Source organism: Elephantulus edwardii, unplaced genomic scaffold (genome assembly GCF_000299155.1).
Source record: "Elephantulus edwardii isolate Elephantulus edwardi_28Jun2011 unplaced genomic scaffold, EleEdw1.0 scaffold00111, whole genome shotgun sequence".
Lineage (NCBI taxonomy): Eukaryota > Metazoa > Chordata > Mammalia > Macroscelidea > Macroscelididae > Elephantulus > Elephantulus edwardii.
In genome coordinates this window covers 7,862,589-7,871,784 of record NW_006399861.1, presented here as the reverse complement: position 1 = coordinate 7,871,784, position 9,196 = coordinate 7,862,589, and the positions used below count along the sequence as shown (strand labels likewise).

The 9,196-nt window shown below is 40.9% G+C and overlaps 1 pseudogene; it reads right to left on the bottom strand.

The window, feature by feature from the left end:
- Window positions 1–3,032: 3,032 nt before the first annotated feature.
- Window positions 3,033–3,493, bottom strand: LOC102844103 (annotated as a pseudogene).
- Between the last annotated feature and the right edge of the window lie 5,703 nt (window positions 3,494–9,196).

Here is a 9,196-nt window from a genome sequence, read left to right as displayed (position 1 = left end):
AATTGTGCTCATGTGAAATCTAAACCTGGACCAGAAAACATTCCTTAGAACAGTGCACAAACACTGTATGGTTCAAAATCAGGAAAGGAGTGCTACTGAGATGCATCTTGTTTCCATATCTTCTCAATCTATATGCTGAACAGATTATCCTGGAGGCTGGACTTTATGAGGAGAAATGTGGTATCAGAATTGGAGGAAGACTTATCAACAACCTGTATTATGTAGATGATACAACCTTGCTTGCTGAAACTGAAATAGGCCTGGCGTATTTGCTACAAAATGTCGAAGACTGCAGTATCAAATATGGATTGAAGCTCAACATAAAAAAAAACCCCACAAAAAAACCCACCAAAATAAGATTCTCATCACTTGACAGCCAACTGACAGCACCATGATAGATGGAGAAGAGATTGAGATTGTTAACAATTTCAGCTTGCTTGACTCCACAATTGACACCCTTCAGAAGAAGAATTGCATTGGGTAAATCTGCTGTCAGGGACTGCTCCAAAGTGCTGAAGAGCAACAATGCTAGTCTGGAGAACTAAGTTGCACCCGATCCAGGCCATGATCTTAACAATCATTTGCTATGCGTCAGAGAGTGGAACAATGACTAACCATGATAGAAGAAGAATTGATTCCTTTGAGTTATGGTGATGGAGAAGAGTATTAATATACCACAGACTGACAAGAGAACAAACAGGTCTGTCCTGGAGAGGGTAGAACCAAGTTGCTCCCTGATGGGAAGGATTTTGAGCCTCCATCTTACATACTTTGGGCATGCTTCCAAGAGGGACATGACCTTGGAAAAGGACATCATATTCGGAAGGGTGGAAGGACAGCACAGGAGAGGAAAATCCCAGGTGATATGAATTGACAAATTTACTGGGATAATTGGGGTAGATATGTTGGAGACAGTGAGATTGGCTCAGGATAGGAAAGAGTTCAGGGCTGTTGGCGATAGAGTTTGCTATGAGTTGCAAGCAACTTGACAGCACATCACAATAATAACAATATTTGTAGTCTCCTTTCTCTCAATTAATTTTATTTTCTATTCCAAGGTATATCTGCTTCTGACGAACTGTAAGGGCATCTGGTAACAGTGTTCAACACTGCTACTTAATAAATCCATCAATATTTGTGCTAATATGAACCCACAGTTATCTCTATGAAATCTTGAAGATGGTGTCAGCACAACATTGACAGCTCAGAAATCTTGAAGTCACAGTCATAAAATAGAAAGCTTTTTACAATGGAAACTATATGCCAATTTGGGGGTGATTTGAAAAGCACATGGTTATATTTGATGGATTAAGTCTTTTCTCTGTATCATCTAGTCTAGAAGACTAAAATTTGATTACAAAAAAAATACTTTTAGGTGTGGAAAGAGTCGAGTATAAATCAAACACTTAAAATTCATGAGAAAATAATCAAGAGAACAAGAGTTCTTTAAGGTACAATATTGAACTAGGAATCATTACAATAGTTTATTGTTCATAGAATAATATATTCATGCAGAATTGTTTTGGAATTCAGGCTTTACCCAGATGTGACATATGATTGGCTACACACCAAAATAATGCCCACAATGAAGGAAAGTTATGAGAATATAAATTTTCCCTTTCTTTCCCCCATACACTCACACTCTTACGTCAAACCCAGTTAGAGATGGTTTTACAATTCTTCTATGGCTTCCAGGATAGAAGCTGTCAGAAAAATTTGCATGATTTCTTGGAGCAGGGAAGATTAATTTTGGGGGTGAAGAATTCTTTTAAAGAAACTTTATAGAAATGTTTAAGGCCTGTGTGCTAATGTGAAGTCTACCAAAATGTCTAGCAAGTGCCATAACAGGCTCATGAAAGTTGTAGCAGCCACAGTGGACTCGCAGTGTGACCAGCGAAATCCTAACTCTTATACCCAAACAGTTCTTTCTTTGATTCTCCTCAACAGTTATTACTTAATTTACTATTAATTTATACGATTCTTACCCACATGCAGCTTTGGCAGAGAATTTTTTTTTCTTTTCATGGAAAAAATCTATGGGAATAGACCTTGTTAGTATTTTCTCCACCCTACCCCAAACTTCCCTCTTTATTTTCTTCTGCCTCTTCTCAATCACCTATAATGGTGCAGAAGGTTTATTGTTTAAAATTACTTTCCTAGGCATAGGTTTTGATCTTCAATCAGATGGTTAGATAGGACTATACTAATAATGTGAATGAAGGAAATAACACTTTTTTGTAGGTGGGAATATGCAAAGGAAGTGTGTAGAGGAGATTGTTCAGTTTTACTGTCTTGTTATGCTTAAACTGAGCAGGTTCAGTGGCAGAAAGTAGGAAGAAAAGAGAAACAGAGTTTACAGTACACTTTCTTTGGAGCCAGAGAGAACCTGACACAAGGTGAAAACAGATCTAGACACCATAGCAGCATAAGATGCAGAGAACCAGAGTCCAGCAGGAAGCAGAGCTGCACTGAAACAGCTGTCCGGTGAACTCCATGCTCAATGCTCAAGTTTGTTAGAGGATTTGTGGGGGAGATGCCATAATTGGCGGGACTGAAAGAGCTTCTGTAGCTTAGTGGGTAAGAAGTCGGGCTGCTATCTCTTCTACGCAAGAAAGAAGGACAATCTCCTCCTGTGCCATTTACAGCCTTTCAAAACCCACTGCAGGGTCAGCTATGAGTTTGTTCCAAACTAGCTGGGTGGGATGGAACTTTCCGTGTCCTTCCTTTGTGGAGGAGAAAAGTGTTGGTAGGAACTTAATCAAGGAGGGGGAAGAGTAGAATTTAATCCCAATTAACGTTATTTTCACCAGAGCCCGACTTTTCAGCAGGTAAATTATGTAATGACCAGGTTTCACATACTCTGTGAAGAACACAAATCCACACTCTCCCACCTCAAGTGGGTGGGGGGGGGGGGGGGGGAGGGCGGAGTACCACTACACTGTCCAGCTGAATATCAAAGACTGATCTTTCTTTGACTTTTTTTTTTTTTGGAAGATGTATAAACTATTTATTAACAGATGAGGCCTACAGACTTATTTCTTCTTGGACACACCCACAGTACAGCCCTGACGCCAGTGGTCTTGGTGTGCTGCCCTCGAACTCGAAGGCCCCAAAAGTGGCGTAGCCCTCTGTGGGCATGGATCTTCTTCAGTCGCTCCAGGTCTTCACGGAGCTTGTTGTCCAGACCATTGGCCAAAACCTGACTGTATTTCCCATCCTTCACATCTTTTTGTCTGTTCAAGAACCAGTCTAGAATCTTGTACTGGCGTGGATTCTGCATAATGGTGATCACACGCTCCACCTCCTCTTCAGTAAGCTCTCCTGCCCTCTTGGTGAGGTCAGTGTCTGCTTTCCTCAACACCACATGAGCATATCTTTGCCCTACACCCTTAATGGCAGTGATGGCAAAGGCTATTTTCCGCCGCCCATCGATGTTAGTGTTGAGTACTCGCAAAATGTGCTGGAACTTCTTCTCTGGGATCACTAGAGACATGACGGCGGCAGCAACGGCGGTGTGTAGGCCTCTGGTGGAAGCCTTTCTTTGACTTTTAAAGAGTACTTGGTGTTCTTTCCCTTTATAAGCTTCAATTAGGTTTTGGTTATGGAGGGCTTATTGGAACACTTTTATTGATGTTCTAACACATTTTCTTAGCTGGAAGCTAGTTTAGGAGCCAGTTTGAGAAGCTTGTAAATCAGAACTGCAAGGAGTGGCCTTTCCTTAACAAATTCAGCCCAATTGGCCTCCTCATGTTATGGACCTTCTGCATTTTCTCAGTAAATTGAAGACTTGGGACTTGTTATTTGCAAGAGTAATAAAATGGAAAAGTGAAGATAGGGGAGACAATTGCTTTAGTTTAAGTCTTCAAGCCTGAATCATGATCTAAGCACATGAGCGTTGCTTTAAACCACTGTCAGAAGTCTAGCAGCCTCAAGAGTTATGAATGAAAAAAAAGCAATGCCTGTTTGTATGATGTCTTCCCAATAATTGCTATGTTTTTAAAAAAACAAAACCAAATCACTATGATATATCATCTTACCCCAGCAAAGTTCCATAAAGCAGTGAACAAGTGCAGATGAGGGTGTAGTGAGACTGGAACTTACTAGCTGAGTGAAAATACACATGGTGTATGTAAAGCAATTCGGTGTTTTTAAAAGAAATTAAAAATAAGAATACCATTAGATCTAATTATTCTACTACTAGGTATAAACCCTATAGAAATAAAAGCTGCAAAATGAAACGATATATGCTTGATGTTGTTATTGTTGTGTGCTGTCAAGTCAAAATGACCCATAGCTGACCCTCCAGTGGGTTTTCATAGGCAGTAATTGCAGATTGTCCATCCTATACTGGTGAAGCAGCTGGTGAATTTGAACTGTGTGACTTCTGGGTTGTAGCATAGATTCTTACCTCTTGGCCACTGGCGCTTCCTAACCATGTTTACTGCAGCCTTATTCACAATAGCAAAGATATGGTGAGGTAGACTCTGGCCCAAAAAGACACAAAGTAAACAAAAATAGGAAGCCTCTTAAGGGCAGGCCCAAGCCCAGAAAGACACTAGCTAAATGAAAATAGGAAACCTGTTTGAGGTAGGTCCAGGCCCAAGAAGACACTAAGCAGAAACAGGAAACCTGTGTAGCAAGACTCAACCCCCACGAGCAATGGAAGTTGAATAGCTCTGATCATACAAGGGAGATAGAAGTTCAGCGATAAATAACAACAAAAAAAAGCCAGTCCAGCAGCTGGTGGGTTGGCTGCCCAGTAACCAACTGAGGGAATTTTAACTAATTGATGATCTTTCTCCCTGTGTGTCTAACTGACTTAAAGCCCCTTTGCCCAAAAGTTTTAACTAACTAATAATGTATGTAAAAAGAAGTTAATAAAAAAGAGAACCTGAACCACTACTTGGTATGCCTGTACAAAGAGAGGAAACTTTGTGTTCAGGAGCCTGGCCCTTGAGAGGCTGAGGTCTCTTTTAGTGCACCCCACAGACAATAGAGTCTTCATTGCTTCATCAAAAGAACTTGTAGCACTGTTTTTGGCCTGGAGTCACTGGACAGGTGGTAAAATTCCTGAAGCAATGGAAACAACCTAAATGTCCATTTTGAAAGAATGGAGAAAGAATTATGATACATTCTCACAATGGAACACTATGCAACATTGAAAAAGAATGACAAATTCATGAAAGAGTACCTAATATATAGGAATCCAAAGGAAATCATGTTGTGGTTGTTGATGGCTTTCGAGTCGAGCATGACTCATATCGACCCTATGAACAAAAGGCTTGAAGCCCCTTTACAACTACTGACATTTATCAAAGTTCATAGAGTTTCCAGAGGCATGTCATTTAGGAAGTAGATGCCACTATTGAATGAAATAAGACAGTTACAAAAAGACAAACACAATATAAGACAACTCTTACAAAAACTTAGAGGAAGATTTACACACAAAGAAAATCATTCTACTTTGGTTTTAAAGGCAGGAAAAAGGGGAACAGAAAATTAGTTAAATATAAAATTTAAAAGATAGGAAAGAAAGAAAAAAACAGTGGAAATGTATAAAATAAGGATCTAGGAAAATTGGAAAATGTGAATAAATGGCATCTTAGGGTCGCTATGAGTCGGAAACGACTCGACGGCACATAACAACAACAACAACAACAACAACAGGTGTTAGTGAGCTGAGAGTGACTGGTATTGGCCACTTTGAGTCAGATAATCACATGATGTATTATTCCAGAAATGATAAATTGAAGATAAATGACCTGGGATTCATTATCAAAAAGAACATTGCAAGGTCTTTTCTGAAGTACAATGTTGTAAGTTATAGAAACTATCCATTTGCATATAAGAAAGTTATGTTGATACACCTATTACTCAAATATATGCACCAACCATAAAAGCAAACTTCCAGATGACTATGTTGCCAGTTCTTCTCAAATGAAAAATCATGGAAATCTATGCATGTACACTAACCTATATATATGTTGTTGTTATTACGTGCTGTCAAGTCGCTTGCCACTCATAGTGACTCGATGTACAACAGTCCTATATCCTGCTATATCCTGTGCCAATCTTATTGTTTCTGACATGCCTACCCCCATTACACTAGTCATGAAATCAATCCATCTCATCAAGGGTCTTCCTCTCTTTTGCAGTCCCTCAACCTTCCCAAGCATGACTTCTCTCTAGGACTGGTCCCTGGTCCCTACTTGCAAAGTATGTCGGATGAAGTATGTCAAAAATATGTCCAAAGTATGTCAGACAAAGCTTCAGAATTCATGCCTCTAAGGAACATCCTGGTACCCTTCCCTGGATGAACCTGTTTGTTCTCCTAGCTGTCCATGGTATATTCAATACTTTTCTCCAGCACCTCAGCTCAAAGGCACCAATTTTCCTTCTATCACCCCTAGTTAATGTCCAGCATTCTGAAGCATAGCAAGTAATTGCAAATACCATGGCCTGTATCAGGCACACCTTAGTCTCCAGGCTGATATCGTTGCTCTTCAGTACTTTGGAGAAATATCAGACAGTAGCCTTTCTCATTGCAATGTTGTTGTTGTTATGTGCCATTGAGTCGCTTGCGACTCATAGCGACCCTATGTACAACAGCCCTAAACTCTGCTCTATCCTGTACTAATCGCACTGTCTCTGACACTCCCATCCTGATTACCTCAATCACTGAATCAATCCACCTCATAGAGGGGCTTCCCCTCCTGGGCTGTCCCTCCACCCTCCCAAACATGATGTCCTTCTCCAAGGACCAGTCTCTCCTTACAACAAGTCCAAAGTATGTTAGACAGAGACTCAGAATCCTTGCCTCCAGGGAGCCACCCAGTTGAACCCTTTCCAGGATGAATCTGTTTGTTTTCCTAACAGTCCATGGTATTCTCAATACTCTTCTCCAGCACCACAGCTCAAAGGCATCTCTTTCTATCCTCCTTGGTCATTGTCGAACTCTGATGCATAACAAGTGATAGCAAAGACAATGGCCTGTATCAGACGCACCTTAGTCTCCAGAGAGACACCATTGCTCTTCAGTACTTTAGAGAGGTTTCTAACAGCAGACTTTCCCACGGAAATACACCTTTGAATTTCCTGGCTACTGGTGCCAAGACTGTGGAGCCAAGCAAACTAAAGCTGTGAACAATCTCAATCTCTTCACCATCCATCCTGATGCTTCCAGTTGGCCCAGTGGTGAGAATCTTTGTCTTCTTGAAAGTGAGCCTCAATCCATATTGGAGGCTGCAATACATCTTTTAATTTCCTGGCTGCTGGTACCTAGAGTCTTGATTGTAGAGCTAAGCAAACTGAAGCTGTTAACAATCTCAATCTCTTAATCACCTATCATGATGCTGCCAATCAGCCCAGTGGTGAGAATCTTTGTTTTCTTCATATTGAGCTTCAATCCATACTGAAGACTGCAGTCGCTGACCTTCCACAGCAAGCTTCAGGTCCTCCTCAGTTTCAGCAAGCAGAGTTGTGTCATCTGCATAACACAGGTTGTTGATGAATCTTCCTCCAATTCTGATGCCACACCTGTCCTCATAGAGCCCAGCCTCCTGATATGTTCTGCATATAGATTGAAAAGATATGAAGCCAGAACACATCCCTGGGGTACACCCTTCCCAATTTTGAATGATGCAGTTTCCTTGCTCTGTTCTGATGACTGCCTCGTGATCCAAGTATAGGTTGTACATAAGCACTATACAGTGTTCTGGGATTCCCATTCTTCTCAAAGTTAGCCAAAATTTGTTGTGATCCACACAGTCAAATACCTTTGTGTAGTCAAGGAAACACAGATAAACATTCCACTGGTATTCTCTGCTTTCAGCCAAGATCCGTCTAACATTTGCTATAATATTCATGGTACCACAGACGTTCTGATGGCAGAGTCAGTCCCTAGAGAGTTGGTGCTGCTACCGCTAAGGTGGTTCCTCTCGGGATCACTGAATCCACCAAGGGTCTTTGAAAGAAAGATGGACAATTTCCAATTGTGCTGCTTTTAGCCCCTGAAAACCCACTGGAGGGTTTTTAATTCCCACTCAGCCACAGTGAATTTTGAGCTTCCCTGGGCAAACTGGCAGCATCAGTATGGGTGGTGAAGAGATTGAGATTGTTCACAGCTTTAGTTTGCTTGTATCCATGGCAACATTCTTGGCACCAGCAGCCAGAAAATTAAAAGACGTATTGTGGTGGGAAAGTCAGCTGTTAAGGACTTCTCCAAAGTACTGAAGAGCAATGGTGTCACTCTGGAGACTAAGGAGTGCCTCATACAGGCCATGGTCTTTGTAATCACTTGCTATGCGTCAGAGAGTTGGACAATGACTAGGGATGATAGGAGAGTTGATGCCTTTGAGCTGTAGTGCTGGAGAAGAGTATTGAATATAACATGGACTGCTAGGAGAACAAACAAGTTAATCCTGGACAAGATTAAACCAGTCTGCTTCTTGGAGGCAAAGATTCTAAAGCTTCATCTGACACACTTTTGACATATTGCAAGGAAGGACCAGTCCTTGGAGAAGGACGTCATGCTTGGGAGGGTGAAGGGACAGTGCAGGAGAGGAAGACCCTCTTTGAGGGGAATTGATTCAATGACTGGGGTGTCGGAGACAGTGAGATTGGCACAGAATAGGGCAGGGTTTGGAACTGTTGTACATAAGGTCCCTATGAGTTGCAGGTGACTCGATGCACATAACAACAACAACAACATTCTATATGTAACTTTCAACACACCTGATAGTGGTTTCCCTGGTTTGTTCTGTAAATCTTTCTCTTAATTTATGTCCACAGACTACACTGACATGAGAGAGTTAGTTGGAAAGGGAAGAGGGAATTGTGAAGCTCAGTGGTATCTGTGAAAATACTACAGAAAACAGTCAACTATAATGGTAGAACTAGAAGAAATTTCAACACAGTGCCCCTTTCTTGGGGTAATTTGGTACAAGGGATACAGTTTAAAGGCTAGATTTTAGCCACTTAGAGGGGAAAGCCATGATTAGAACTATGTGGTGCCCTGGGAACCCTTAGAAACAACCTTAGAGAAGAGTGACACTAGGTTATCAAGAAAATGTCATGTGCTGACTGGCGAGTGAGAGGTATACAATACATTTAAAAAGTATTGTCATTTAAAATTGTTAAAAATAGCTTTAGTGTCTTAAAAAAATCACTAAGTTTAAGTTTTACCATTTTATATATA